This window comes from Solanum stenotomum, chromosome 1, assembly GCF_019186545.1.
Source record: "Solanum stenotomum isolate F172 chromosome 1, ASM1918654v1, whole genome shotgun sequence".
Classification (NCBI taxonomy): Eukaryota; Viridiplantae; Streptophyta; class Magnoliopsida; order Solanales; family Solanaceae; genus Solanum; species Solanum stenotomum.
The window spans coordinates 48,406,698-48,422,512 of record NC_064282.1 but is presented as its reverse complement, the minus strand read 5'-3'; positions in this window follow the sequence as shown (position 1 = coordinate 48,422,512).

Sequence of the window (15,815 nt, the reverse complement as noted above, 5' to 3'; positions counted from 1 at the left end):
GTCAATTTGGTGAGTGAATATAACTTCTGGCTTGTAGTGAATGGAAACTGCTCAAAAGACCAGAATCAAGATAATATAATTTTAACATTTGACAGATACCACCTTCGAAATCCACATCATAGCTATTTAAATAACACACTGCCTTCAACAAAATAATTAAGCATTGTCAGTAAGGGCGGGACGGGTTCATGTGGAGCGGGGTGGGGTGGGGCAAGATAAAATAATTGTGCTATGAGGGGCAAAGCAGGGCGGGGTAAAGACTTTGTGGGTTTAACCCGCACCCGCTCCGCCCCTCCCATTTGCCATCCCTATTCACACATGACTTTTGCAACTCAAATTTTCCCTATTGGAAATGCACAAACATATCGTTCAATCAAGAGCACTATTAAATTCATCAGTATTGATTGCAACAGATATTCAAATATGCAAAAGAAGAACCACACATTTACAAAAACAAAAATCAAGAGGCGAATATGAATTCGGATGAAAAAACCAACAGTCACAAACATAAGCATCCAAAATAAGATTGATACAACCCAAGGGGATAGGTATGACGATACCTCACCCCGCCAAACAAAACCTAACATTGTCCTCAATGCAAGACAAAATAAATGTCTCAAAAGTAAAATAAGAAGAGAGTCAAGATCCCCCTGCCAGGCTAAGCCTGAGGTGAACGCTGCATTTCTGGGGCTCTCTCAATCTGTGCATCAGTGCCCGACTCATCAGCATCAACAACCTCTACTCCATTGGAGTCATTCATCGACATGTCCCGAAGAGAAGCCTTCATGGCCGTTTGCACCATCGCAACCTCTAGATCCCCAAAATCATGATACACAGCCGCATCACAGGTCCTAAGCTCCTTCTCATTAGTCTTTAGAGCGTCCAACTCAACATGATCATCAGCTATAGCAATATCTCTGGTCGGAGTAGCCGGAGGGATCTCATAAATGACTGGCATCTCTATGCTTAGAACTTCGGGAAGATCCACAGTGCTGAAAGCATACAAAGATCTATGGATTTGAGCTCATCCACAACACGCCTCAATCCAACAACATTAACTCTCAAGGTCGTAACATTAGCAGACTGGCGACCTCCCTGCTCACATGCCTAAACTTACACCATGAAGGTGTCCAAGGCTAGGGCATGTGCGGTGATTAACTCTCAGTACTCTCGCAAATCAGCTCAGATAGGGGCCAGGGCAGCAACAATAGCCCGGTTAATCAGTTTGGGAACAATTGCCTTGACTCATAAAGCACGTATCGGCATATTTGACTAGATGACCCATCTTGTAGAGCATCACCTGTGTCAACAGGGGGTGGGAGGCATCAACAGTAGTAGTAGCAGACATAGAAGGAGTAATAGAATTAGTACTAGGAGTACCTGAAAGCTCACCGACCTGAGTGGGAAGGGTTGTATCTGCCTTCACTATATCTACATCGACGGTCGGGGATGTGTCCACCAACACTACTCTTCTCCGCTAAGCCTCATCCCTGGTGTACTCGGCCTTAATCTTCTGGATGTTAGTAGAGGAAGTGGGAGTCACTTCCACATCTGTCTTCGCCACAAAGGGCACTCGAGCACGCAGGCACAACTCCGTGATCAACATCTGTCATCTCCTTCTCAATGATCAGCCCGATATTTAGTCTATCTCAGTAAAAAATAGAACCTAAAAAGGCTACCTTGGGATGTCAAAGTATGGATTAAAGGCTACCTTGGGATGTCAAAGTATGGATTCATTATGAGATGGCAACAGTGTACTGCTAATTAATCTGAACCAGTACCGTGCTGCAACATTTATATCCTTCTTCTATATCTAGACCCTTGGCTCAATCCATGGCTGTGTAATGTCACAAATCAAAGGGGACAACCACCTATTAAGGTCTTCCAGGGTCTTCTTCTGAATTTTATCTGCCAAGAAGTGTATTATATTGATGGTGCACCCTAACGCCTCATTAATATCCAAACTGCTGCACTTAACCTTTTTACCTCGAACCACCACATGATTAACCGGTGCAAATGAACTGGCCTTCTTCTTCCCCTTCGGGACCAGCCTCTCATAGTCTCTGTAAAACTCCTGGACCCAAGAAGGTATGTATGAGCCTTGGGGCTGTGTGAAGCACTCGAGTTTGTGGAACCGAATGATGTCTCATACATCTGGATACATGCCCACCACTCCATTAGTGGACAACCTCTTCTCTTCCAATATTGTACGCAACCCGTCAGCTTTCAATCTATTCATCGAGTAAGGTGGAAGTGCCTGTACCGGGGCCAGGTGGTGCCTTCTCAGCAGTTTATGTTGGAGGTGGAGGAGTGATCGGGTGTCTAGCCGGATCATACACTGCTTTAGAGCACAACTTAGCTCGTCTCCTCTGAAGAGTCTGGTCATCCTCTGGCTCGGACATAGAGGTTGGCAATCTAGACCCCGAATTATCCTCACGATCAGATTCTTAAGTGGTGAGGTTGGTGTCATAGATGCCCATATTGTCGGAGTTGTATTCAACTAGACTTGGTTCCGCAGGACCCTTCCCTTTATTTATGCCTTTTCCCTTTGTCAGAGGATGTTTAGGCCATGTTGATCATGGTAAGGCAGCCTTTTCAGAAATAACCACTCATCATGCTCTCTTTCGGAGTGGTTGGTTCCTTCGGGAACTTTAGGTCTGGCCATATCTGCAAAACACATATCGAACCAATGCATTTGAAATAGGTCAATGAAACATCAAGTTTTAAAATTTGCAGAAAGACTCGGCGACTAGTTCGGCCAGTCGCCGAACTCTTTCCGTGAGCTTTAGAGGGCTCACCGAAGGTAACAGAACAAAAACACACAGAAAAAAACACAAGTCGGCGAGGTCCAAGCTCAGTTGGCAAGTAGCTGAACTCGTTCGATGAACCAAAGGTAGCTCGCCGAATATCACAGAACTTTGACAAAATTTGGTTTGAAAAAGGGCGATCACAAAGACATTCGGCTAATCACCGGGTGAACTCGGTGAGCACAAGCTATCGCCAAATGTTATTGAGGCTAGCAGCTAACTTTCAGGGTAAAAAAAACGATCACAAAGATATTTGGTGAACCGTCGTGTCAGTCGGCAAGCTCGACTAAGCTCGCCGAACTACTTCTCGTGCCAGATTTGTATCCCTACTAACAATTTTTAGTGCAAAGCCTACGAGAACAAAATTAAAGCCTTATTCTATGCAATTAACACTTCGCCTATATCAGTACCAATTTCGGGGTACTCAGACTTCCCCTATTTTATCTAAAATCAACCAATCAACGCCTTTTACCCTTAAGAATTATGGCACCTACTCTATCATTGTGCAAATTCAGCTGATAGATACAATTTGGGTTACTCAGACTTCACCCACACCTGACCCAACATGCTACAATATGATCTAAATTGGAAGTGTAAAAGTGCAAGAGTCGAAAAATGCAAAATAAAAGGGAGTTTTAAATTTAAAACGATTAGAATCCTTTTTGACCCTTCAGTTCGCACCGCAATCGGTGGTACCCACTTATGTCGCCGACCCATTTGGCGATGCGCCGAATGGTACTTTTTCCCGCCAAAGTTACTATAACTCTAACCCTTTGGTTGGTCAAAAAGGCAATCTACATCGGGTTCGCTGACCCTCTTAACGATTCACCAGATGGTATCTGAGCTCGCCCAACAACCCAATTTCTCCCAAATTTCAAATTTTTGACCTGCACATCTAACAACCGTTATTTAAACAACAAAAATAAAAAAAATAAAAACTAAAACTTGCGTTGCCTCCCAAGAAACGCTTTATTTAATGTCGTGGCACGACGAAGACATGTTTTCAAGCTTCATTCTTTGGGTTAACCATGGTATCACCCGGTAAACCTCCTTTTGGTCTTGCATTTAAATGGGTCGAGATTTGACCAATCTGTGTTTCCAACTGCTTAATAGATACCGAGTGTGAAGTAATTGTTTGGTTCAGAAAAAAGACATCATCTTTCATTTCCTTTAGCACCTTGTCTGATTCTACCACTTTATTGAGAATGTGAACAAGCATATCTTCGGTGCGGATATTTTTAGAATCAAACATTGGCTCTTTTGGCTTTTGATAGTCATGGGGAGATACATATCGATCTTTTCCCCCATCTCTCTCTCTAATTCGTACCGCGGTCACCCCCATTCCCTATCTCGGTCTCTCCAACCATCATCGCAATCTCTGTTCCAACCTTGATTTCCACCCGGTCTTGGATAGTTCGGATGGAAACCTCCTACCTGATTTGCTAAGAAGTGTACTTCTTCATTGTACAAGGCCTCGAAATGAACTTCATATGGATTCACTCCACTAACTCCAACCACATTCACAGCCTTAGAACCACTCCTCATGACACGTTTCTTCAATAGGTCCATTTGGGTCATCATATTGGTCATGTTTTCATCTCGTTCTTGGTTCTTTTCCATTTGTTCCTTTGTTATCTTGAAGTTCAAATGAGACACCTGATCTTCCCTAGTGTACCAAGCATGATTGATTTTNATTTAAACAACAAAAATAAAAAAATAAAAACTAAAACTTGGGTTGCCTCCCAAGAAATGCCTTATTTAATATCGTGGCACGACGAAGACATGCTTTCAAGCTTCATTCTTTGGTTTAACCATGGTATCACTCGGTAAACCTCCTCTTGGTCTTGCATTTAAATGGGTCGAGGTTTGACCAATCTGTGTTTCCAACTGCTTAATAGATACCGAGTGTGAAGTAATTGTTTGGTTCAGAGAAAAGACATCATCTTTCATTTCCTTTAGCACCTTGTCTGATTCTACCACTTTATTAAGAATGCGAGCAAGCATATCTTCGGTGCAGAAATTTTCAGAATCAAACCTTGATTCTTTTGGTATTTGACGGTCATGGGGAGGTACATATCGATCTTTTCCCCCATCCCTCTCTCTCCAATTCGTACCACAGTCACCCCCATTCCTTATCTCGGTCTCTCCATCCGTCATCGCAATCTTTGTTCCAACCTTGATTTCCACTCGGTCTTAGATAGTTCGGATGGAAACCTCCTACTTGATTTGCTAAGAAGTGTACTTCTTCATTGTACAAGGCCTCAAAATGAACTTCATATGGATACACTCCACTAACTCCAACCATATTCACAGCCTTAGAACCACTCCTCATGACACGATAGGTCCATTTGGGTCATCATATTGGTCATGTTTTCATCTCGTTCTTTGTTCTTTTACATTTGGTCCTTTGTCATCCTGAAGTTTAAATGAGACATCTGATCTTCCCTAGTGTACCAAGCATGATTGATTTTTGTCATCTCATCAAAGAAGGGTAGATGTTATGCAAATGGTTGTTGCATGATTCCTCCTCGAACGACTTGGTCTGCCACACCCTTGTTGACTGAGTCAAGGCTCTGGTAGAAATATTGTAGCAACACTTTTTTAGGAGTCCATGAGTTGGACATTGGAGCAGCAACTTTTGAAACCTCAACCATGTCTTATGAATAGGTTCACCATCCACTCGCTTAAAGTTTTGAATATTATCCCTCAACTTCACCATCTTCGAGGGAGGGAATAACCTTACATAAAATGCATCAGTGAGCTCCTCCCCAGAAGTAATTGATTCCCTTGGTAAATCGACCAACTACTTTGTTGCCTCCCCCATTAGCGAAAAGGGAAACAAACAAAGTCGAACCAACTCCTGAGGTCTTGAAAGAAAATGGCCCACACACATCAACAAAGTTTCAGATGTGGTCATGAGGGTCCTCAGTAGCAAGACCTACAAAGAGACCCTTCATTTGCAATATCTACAACATAGTGTTGGTCACATGAAACATCGCATTGTCCACAGTCGGAGGCAATCGAATAACACTTGCACTTCTCAACTGATCTTCATTGACATCGTACAAATTACCAATGTCATCATTGTTCCCATGTTGGCTGGGATTGCTTCCATTAACACTCATATCTTCACCTGTTTAAGAGAAGCCAACAAAGAACAAAAATAAGTTGATTCAACTACAACAAAAGCAGTTCACAACCAAACTTCACTAAAAGATTTCTAAACACCATTCCCCAACAACGGCATCATTTTTGATAACGCTCAACTACACTTCATCTGATTTTAAGTGTAGGCAGTCTCTAACATGTATAAACCCAACTGACAATTGGGGTCGATCCCACATGGAGTGATACAGTAAAGAATTTGATTACAAAGTAGAATGATGTTCTAATCTTTTGTAGACGTAGACCTTTTCGCAAAAAATAAAGTAAATGGCAAGGGTTTGATAATTTATGTCAAATGAGGGATTTGAGTGAATAATTAACAACTACAAATAACTGAGAGTAAACAAGTAGAGAGTGTTTCTTGGGAGTGTGATAAATTGAATGCCAATTTCGCTAAATGGGTGGTTATTATTTACTAAAAATTGTTGAACCTTAGTGGGTAGGTTAGGCTTTAGGTGCAATAGCCATTTCTCAATCAACTATCACAAATCAAGAGAGTTCTTTCGAACCTCGAAAAGCACAACACATCTTAACAACCCAATACCTTTATCAATCTACTTTTTCAAGCTAGATTTGTAGGAATGCATTTAGACCCACTTCCTCCAGCTAAATCTGCAATAACACAATCACTATAATCATCAACTAATAGTTTTAACTCTACAACTCCTTTCTCAAGCAAGCTTAGAGAACTGGAGCAGACTTGTATTTGCAAATACAATTCATCAATTAAAACTCAAATTATTAAGTAAACTAACTTCAAATCAACAGTAAAATCAGTAAATACTAACACTCATAAGCTAAATAAAACATTTAACTACATAATCACACCTCCAAGAATGGGGTTTTTAGCCAAACATAATAAAGAACAAGAAATCATTACCAACTATGTTTTCCATCTGGTTGAGCAACAATAGAAGTCTCCAAATGCTCAAATTTAAGTTAAAAATCAAACAAACCCTAAATCTCTACTTAAAAAGTGTAAGAACAATGTTTAGAATCTTTAGGATCAAATTCCCTAGAACTGGACAATGTGGGAACTCATTTCTTCTTTTGACAATTTCATTCATACGTTCCCAAAATTCAGCCTCGGAGTCACTCGGCGAAGTATGTCAAACTCGCCAACACGATCGACAAACCACCTGCCCTTTTCTCGCCTTTTTTGTCTTGTCTTTCCACCTATTGCTCTGTAACTTTCGGCGAAGTAGGTCGGGCTCGCCGACCTATTCGGTGATGTGCCAAATGCTCTTTTTCTCGCCTTCTTTGCACCATCTCTTCTCTGTAACTCTCGGTGAGGTAAATTTAAATCGTAGAATACTTTTGCGATAAGCCAAAATGCTCATCCTATTACCAAGTTGGTTTTGTCCATGGGCTAACCTGCTGGAACTTTAGGTGAGCTAGAGGTTCACTCGGTGACTCGCCGAGTGGCTTTGGCGAGTACCGGCCTTGATTTCCTTCAACTTCTTCAGCTTTTTCTCTCTTTTTTCCCCTATAATGTCCTTTCCCTTCTCTTCTTCCTTTATTGTTGCAAATTAGCATTTTAACAGTAGTTTAGAGCATAAAATAGGCATTAAAGACACTAGAACTATGAATATTAAGCCCTAACTGAGTTGAAAGCCCCTACCCATCACTCTTCCACTTATATTCCAAGGCTTATTAAAGGACTTTGAGAGGTAACTGCTTGTCATCCCAATGGGACCTCTTTTCATTAGTGTTAGGCTTTGTTCTATTTGAGAAACAAAGACATTGAGACTTGTCATTATCTTGCATTTGAATTTTATGCTTTAATGGCTTGTATATCTGACAATCAGCTTTTAGGGTTATTATAGAATGAATATGTTTTATGTTTTTATCTTGTTTTTTCTTTGCTTTCCATATTTCTTTCATTTCTTTGGGTTGAGGCTGACTTGTTTCGGTAGGAATAGACAAGTGTTATCACATCCATTGTTGGATCATGACAAATGGTATCAGAGTCTCAAGTTCATACGTCTCACGTGTGTATATGCAAAGTCTAAGTAGAGTCTCAAGGATCGATACAAAGACATCTATACTTATCTTCTGGGGGCTATGAAGATTGTTAGTAAACTTCTTTTTATGGATCCTTTCTTATTGTGCGGGATTACCTCACTAGTGCTGAGTTGTCGCATGTTGTTTTGGTATATATCTAGGTCTAGATCTTCTGTTTCCAGTGGTAGATGAGAGGTAGTCCCTGAGACAGTTGCAGAGATCTTAGACATAGGTAGATATAGGGTTAGAGTTAGAGGTCATGCTCATGGAATAGCACTGGATAGAGGTCGTGCTCAAGGAGTAGCACTGGCTAGAGGTCATGCCCGTGGAGTGGCACCAGCTAGAAGTAGAGCAAGAAAGGTCTCGCCTAAGAAACAAGTTGAGTTTTTTGAGGACCAAGTTCCTCCTGAGTTTGGAGATTCTTTCTTCCAGGAGACTTTATTAAGGATACTAGGTATGCTGGACAACATCTTTTAAGGTGGTGCGGCAGGTACACCACATGGCTCTCTGACTGGATTGGGGGCGGAGATCCTAGGTTACAAGCAGGCTCATGGAATTCATGACCATGTGGGTTAGCCACCAGTGAATCATGCACTGCCGGTGGGTGCACAAATTGCTTTTGAGGATGTCCCAACGACAACAGATCATCAGTGTTATGAGAGGTTTCAGAAGATGAAACTACCCCAGTTTTAGGGTTGTAATAACGAGGATGCTTATGATTTCTTGATATTGGTCCATGAGATTCTTGATGCAGTGGGTATGGTAGATGCTCATGGTGTTCGTTTTGATTCACTTCAGTACTGTCAACCTACGAGAGATGTTGGAGAACTTTTGTGAGTTCTAAACCAGTTGGATCTTCTCCGGTAGAGTTGGATACGTTATCTAGTGCTTCACAAGACTGTTTCATCCATTAGAGCATGAGCGAGGATAGTCGATTGTGGTTTAAGGACTTGAGACATGTCAGTTTGACTGTAATTTAGTATGAGGCTTGTTTTTTGTGAGCTATCCATGCATGCCATGACCATTGTTTTGGATGAGGCAGAGAGAGTTTGTAGGTTTGTGAGAGTGTTGAATTTCTCCGTTGGGTCTTATGTGTTTAATGTAACCAAAGAGGGGGCTTCATTCCTGTCACGATCCGAGCTTAATCCTAGATATGGCTGACACTCGAGAACCATTGTTGGTCCCCAAGAGAACCCTCATCCTGGCTAATTACAAGCGGAAGACTAACTCAAGCATCCATAAGCATGAAATTGAATGAAATGTTTAAAACTAGTTTACTAAATCTCAAAACTTAGCTGAATATACTAAGTATGAAATATAAATTTTAAATAAAATATCTGAAATTGAAAGACTCTTCAAAACATTATATCTATGAAGCCTCTATTATTAAGGAATGATGTTGGGAGAAGACCCATGCCACCTCAAAACTACTAACTGGAAAGTAACTGTGAAGTCTTCTAGAATACAATGAGGATCACCAAAGCTAACTAGAGTGTGGAGTGATCTCAACAAAGCGCCTGCTGATAATCATGAACACTTATATTTGCATCATAAAAGGATGCAAGTCCAATGACATCAGTATATGAAATGTACGAGTATGTATATGGCTGAATGAAAAATAACTGAAAGAAAGGACTGCAATAGACAATAATGAACTCAAGCCGAATGTAAAGAAATAAAGGAGTAAAATCATTTAACGCTTTACAAAATACTTTCTCATCTCTAAACTCAACATAATAAGTGATATATAAAAATACACTTTAACTCTATTTGGGAGATTCTCTAACCGACAACCATCACTATGGGCTGTGTGATGATACATCATCTCGCCCACCCTGCCAGAACTATCATATACCTTGCCGGGATATAGGACTCCTTAACTAGTGGATCCACTAAGCTATGCTTAAAAAGTAATAAGGAATGATCTAACAAGTATGATCCTTTATCCATGTTGGTATACATGGTTTATGGGGGGCAGTGAGTATTCTAAACTCTCCCCCATATCGGTGCTCAATACTACTCCCAATAATATATACTCATACTCATATGTTTAAAAACATAACTCTTCCTCTGGTTTGAGATAATTGCTCAAACTACCCTCTTAAAAGAGGTGACTGTTTTTGAAATACCTTNACTGCTTGTCATCCCAATGGGACCTCTTTTCATTAGTGTTAGGCTTTGTTCTATTTGAGAAACAAAGACATTGAGACTTGTCATTATCTTGCATTTGAATTTTATGCTTTAATGGCTTGTATATCTGACAATCAGCTTTTAGGGTTATTATAGAATGAATATGTTTTATGTTTTTATCTTGTTTTTTCTTTGCTTTCCATATTTCTTTCATTTCTTTGGGTTGAGGCTGACTTGTTTCGGTAGGAATAGACAAGTGTTATCACATCCATTGTTGGATCATGACAAATGGTATCAGAGTCTCAAGTTCATACGTCTCACGTGTGTATATGCAAAGTCTAAGTAGAGTCTCAAGGATCGATACAAAGACATCTATACTTATCTTCTGGGGGCTATGAAGATTGTTAGTAAACTTCTTTTTATGGATCCTTTCTTATTGTGCGGGATTACCTCACTAGTGCTGAGTTGTCGCATGTTGTTTTGGTATATATCTAGGTCTAGATCTTCTGTTTCCAGTGGTAGATGAGAGGTAGTCCCTGAGACAGTTGCAGAGATCTTAGACATAGGTAGATATAGGGTTAGAGTTAGAGGTCATGCTCATGGAATAGCACTGGATAGAGGTCGTGCTCAAGGAGTAGCACTGGCTAGAGGTCATGCCCGTGGAGTGGCACCAGCTAGAAGTAGAGCAAGAAAGGTCTCGCCTAAGAAACAAGTTGAGTTTTTTGAGGACCAAGTTCCTCCTGAGTTTGGAGATTCTTTCTTCCAGGAGACTTTATTAAGTACACTAGGTATGCTGGAGAACATCTCTTAAGGTGGTGCGTCAGGTACATCACATGGCTCTCTGACTGGATTGGGGACGTAGATCCCAGGTTTCAAGCAGGCTCATGGCATTCATGATCATGTGGGTTATCCACCAGTGAATCGTGCACTGTCGGTGGGTGCACAAATTGCTTTTGAGGTGTCCCAACGACAACAGATCATCAGTGTTATGATAGGTTTCAGAAGATGAAACTACCCAAATTTTAGGGTTGTAATAACGAGGATGCTTATGATTTCTTGATAATGTGCCATGAGATGCTTGATGCAGTGGGTATGGTAGATGCTCGTGGTGTTCGTTTTGATTCACTTCAGTAGTGTGGACCTACGAGAGATGTTGGAGAACTTTTGTGAGTTCTAAACCTATTGGATCTTCTCCGGTAGAGTTGGATACGTAATCTAGTGCTTCACAAGACTGTTTCATCCCTTAGAGCATAAGAGAGGATAGTCGATTGTGGTTTAAGGACTTGAGACATGTCAGTTTGATTGTTATTAAGTATGAGGCTTGTTTTTTGTGAGTTATCCATGCACGCCATGACCATTATTTTGGATGAGGCAGAGAGAGTTTGAAGGTTTGTGAGAGGGTTAAATTTCTCCGTTGGCTCTTATCTGTTTAATTCAACCAGAGAGGGGGCTTCCTTTCTGTCACGATCCGAGTAATCCTAGACATGGCCGACACTCGAGAACCATTGTTGGTCCCCAAGAGAACCCTCATCCTGGCTGATTACAAGCGGAAGACTAACTCAAGCATCCATAAGCATTAAATTGAAAGAAATGTTTAAAACCAGTTTACTGAATCTCAAAACTTAGCTGAATATACTAAGTATGAAATATAAATTTTAAATAAAATATCTGAAACTGGAAGAATCTTCAAAAGTTTCTATCTATTAAGCCTCTATTATTAAGGAATGATGTCTGGAGAAGACCCATGCCACCTCAAAACTACTAACTGGAAAGTAACTGTGAAGTCCTCTGGAATACAATGAGGATCACCAAAGCTAACTAGAGTGTGGAGTGATCTCAACAAAGCACCTGTGGATAATCATGAACACTTATATTTGCATCATAAAAAGATGCAAGTCGAATGACATCAGTATATGAAATGTACGAGTATGTAATATGGCTGAATGAATAATAACTAAAAGAAAGGACTGCAATAGATAAGAATGAACTCAAGCTGAATGTAGAGAAATAAAGGAGTAAAATCATTTAAAGCTTTCCAAAATTCTTTCTCATCTCTAAACTCAACATAATAAGTGATATATAAAAATACACTTTAACTTTATTTGGGATATTCTCTAACCAACAGCCATCACTATGGGCTATGTGATGATACATCGTCTCACCCACGCTGCCAGAACTATCATATACCTTGTCGGGATATAGGACTCCTCAACTAGTGGATCCACTAAGCTTTGCTTAAAAAGTAATAAGGAATGATCTAACAAGTATGATCATTTATCCATGTTGGTATACATGGTTTATGGGGGCAGTGAGTATTCTAAACTCTCCTCCATATCGGTGCTCAATACTACTCCCAATAATATATACTCATGCTCATATGTTTAAAAACATAACTCTTCCTCTGGTTTGAGATAATTGCTCAAACTACCCTCTTAAAAGAGGTGACTGCTTTTGAAATACCTTTTGAACTCATAACTCATTTAGAAATCTCAATTTCTGTTTTATCAATGCAAAAATTAATACCTCCCGGAATACATAGCCCCTTCTACTCTTAATCAATTCATACTTGAAAACTCTTTCTCAAAAACATATCAAAATCATATTTTAATATGATCATTGATGACTCGAGAAGTCATATTGAATAAACATTGATGGTATATCTAGATACCATACTTCTCATACATTGATGACATACTCGGTTGTCATACTAATCATGTTTTAGAAACTCTTTTCTCAAATCTCATCTTTACTTTCTCAAAACTCAGTTTAAGAACTCAAGTGTTGGGTTTTAAAAATGCTTTTCAAAAATTATAACTCAAAATAGGGTTCATGCTGGAATATAAACATGAACAAATCAACTCAAAGATCTCAATAAATAACAATATAGAAACTCAATAATTAGGAATAGAATTTTGAAAAGAAACATGAACTCAAGAACTCAAAATGAACTTATCTCAAGAATACTAAAATCTAGGAAAGAATCCTAGATAACTCCTTCACTGATCTGAAAGTAGATGTAGGGAGTGAGGATGAACTAGTCCAACATTATGATAGCGTTACATACCTGGAAGAACAAGGTTATTGATGAATCTTGAATAAGAACTTGATTAGAAACCTTGAAACCCTACCATGAAGGAGAAAAATCAAGAAAACAATTCTTGAGATTTCTTGAATTAGTTTCTTGAAACTCTATGGCCAAGAATTATGATTTTATGATTTTCATTAGTGATTCATAATTATATGGAGGAATTTGAGTTGAAAATAACTAAATTCTTGGAGAAAGACTTACCTTGAAGAAGAATCTTGAATCGAGTGTTCTACTTTGATTTTTCTTTAGGATTTTGCCTTAGGGTTTGAGAGAGAAGAGAAGGATGGATTAAGAGATGAAAATATGATTGTTTTGGGTCTTTAATTAGTAAACAAATTCGTTTAGGGTTTTCTTCGAGGTAAAAAGACAAAAAGGACCCTTTTTAATGTTTTCCCGTTGACTAATTCGTAACAGCACTGTATTAGGTTACTAAAACGGTCGTAACGTCTTACTCAAACCTTGGATTGTTGCAAAATTGGTAACGTTGGAATGAGAAATCAAATACCTTTAATTCTATAGGTTATGGGCCATGTAACTCTTTATATTCTAAGAGATATGGTCGTTTTAAGTTGACCTAAGTAAAATCTTACATCAAAACTTAATCGATAAGGAAAATTTCAACTCTACTTTGTGCTAGGGGATTCTAGTGACCTTAATTAATATCCAAATCATTCCACACTAAGTAATTTACCTTTACACATATGAGTAATTTATGAATCAGCTGATATGACCCTACAAGTAAATAAAGAATGGTTCGAGTCTTAACTTAGAAATTTTTGGGCTGTTACACTTCAAGTCCATTGTGAGTACCGCCAAGGAGGTAGAGTTTATGGTTAGAGAGGAGTTGGAAGACCCCAACAGGGCTCGAGCATTTGGTCCATTTTATAGCATTTGAACTAGAGGCAAAGGTTCACATAGAAGTAGTAGCTTCTTTCAGCATCATGGGCCGGATAATGTATCGATTCCAGCAGTTTAGAGTGGGATGACAACCCGAGGATCCTATGGTTCTAGCTGAGGTGGCCATGGTAGCTCATCTAGTTAGCAGCAACAATCATCCATACCGAGGTCATGTTTTAGATGTGGAGATCTAGGTGATATGATACCATAGTTCCCTCTACAGACTCACTCAGGACCCCAACATACTTATTTAACTGTTGCAATTGGAGATTCAGCGCTTTTGGCCAGGGGTCGAGGCAGAGGTCAGTTTAATATAGGCAGTAGGATTTCTGGTAGGGGTGATATAGCTTCATAGAGTAGAGGTTGAGGTCCTTCTAAGACTGCAGTTAGTTGAGAGGGACATTGTTATGCTTTTCTAGGGAGTCTTAAAGCCAAGACTTTTGATGCTATAATTATAAGTATCGTCCCAGTTTTCCAAGGACCTACTTGGGTATTTTTTTTTCGAGTTGATCTGGGGTCTACTTTCTTGTAGTGTCTACCTATTTTACTATTTGATTTGATATGATGTTTGATAGCATGCCTGCACCTATTCATGTTTCTACACAGTGGGTGAGTCCTTAGTTTTGGATGAAGTGTATCGATCTTTTCTTGTTTCATGTGCAAGGTATGATACTTGGGTAGACTTCATCAATCTAGGGAGTGTATACTTTCATATTATCTTGGATATGAATTGGCTCTCCTCCCTTCATGCTATTCTTGATTTTTATGCTAAGACTATGACCTAAATGATGCGGGGTATCCCAAGAATTTAGTGGACGGGTTCTAGTGGTTTTTATCCTAGCAAGGTTTTCTCCTTCATTCGAGCTCAAAGATTGGTTTATACAGGATGTTTGTCCTACTTATATTTCATTCAGGATACTAGTGTTGAGCCACCTCCCATTTATTCTGTTCCTGTGGCTCGAGAGTTTTCAAATATTTTTCCTACTGATTTTTCAGGTGTTCCTCTTGATAGGGATATTGATATTGCTATTGACATAAAGTCGGGCACCAAGCCTATCTCTATTCCTCCTTATCGTATGGCTCCATCTGTGTTGAAAGAATTGAAGGATCAGCTATAGGACTTGTTGAGTAAGGGATTCATTTGCCTCAGTGTTTCTCCATAGGGTGATCCTATTTTGCTTTTGAGGAAGAAGAATGGTACTGTCACGACCCGGGATCACCCCCTAGTCGTATCCGGCATACTCGAGCTCGAAGAGGTCTAATACAAGCCTCTTAACATTCATTCATCGCATAGACACTAAAACCATAAGGAATTAAAACTTTCTTTACCAAGAAAACATTTCATTAAAAAAAAAAAATAGCAAGCAGAAGACTTTCTAGACTTTATACATGATGTCTCAAAACCATCTAATACTTTAGAGTACAAAATTCGGGACCAATCTCATACACAACTTAAACAATACTAAAAAGACATAAAAGAACATATGGGGTATTGTCCTCGAATATATGAGGACTCACCAAGTCTTCATCTTCAACACTTAGAAACCTATCAAATAGCCATGACATGTCACCATCTCCAAATCCCTACACTTTAGTCAAAAAGGGAAAGAAAGGGGTTAGCACAATTAAGTACTAAGTATGGAAGCCATGCAAAAACATGCTAAAAGGGACGTTTATTGGAGAAACATGCTTTTATGCCATTTGGTAAAACTTCATGAAAAAAA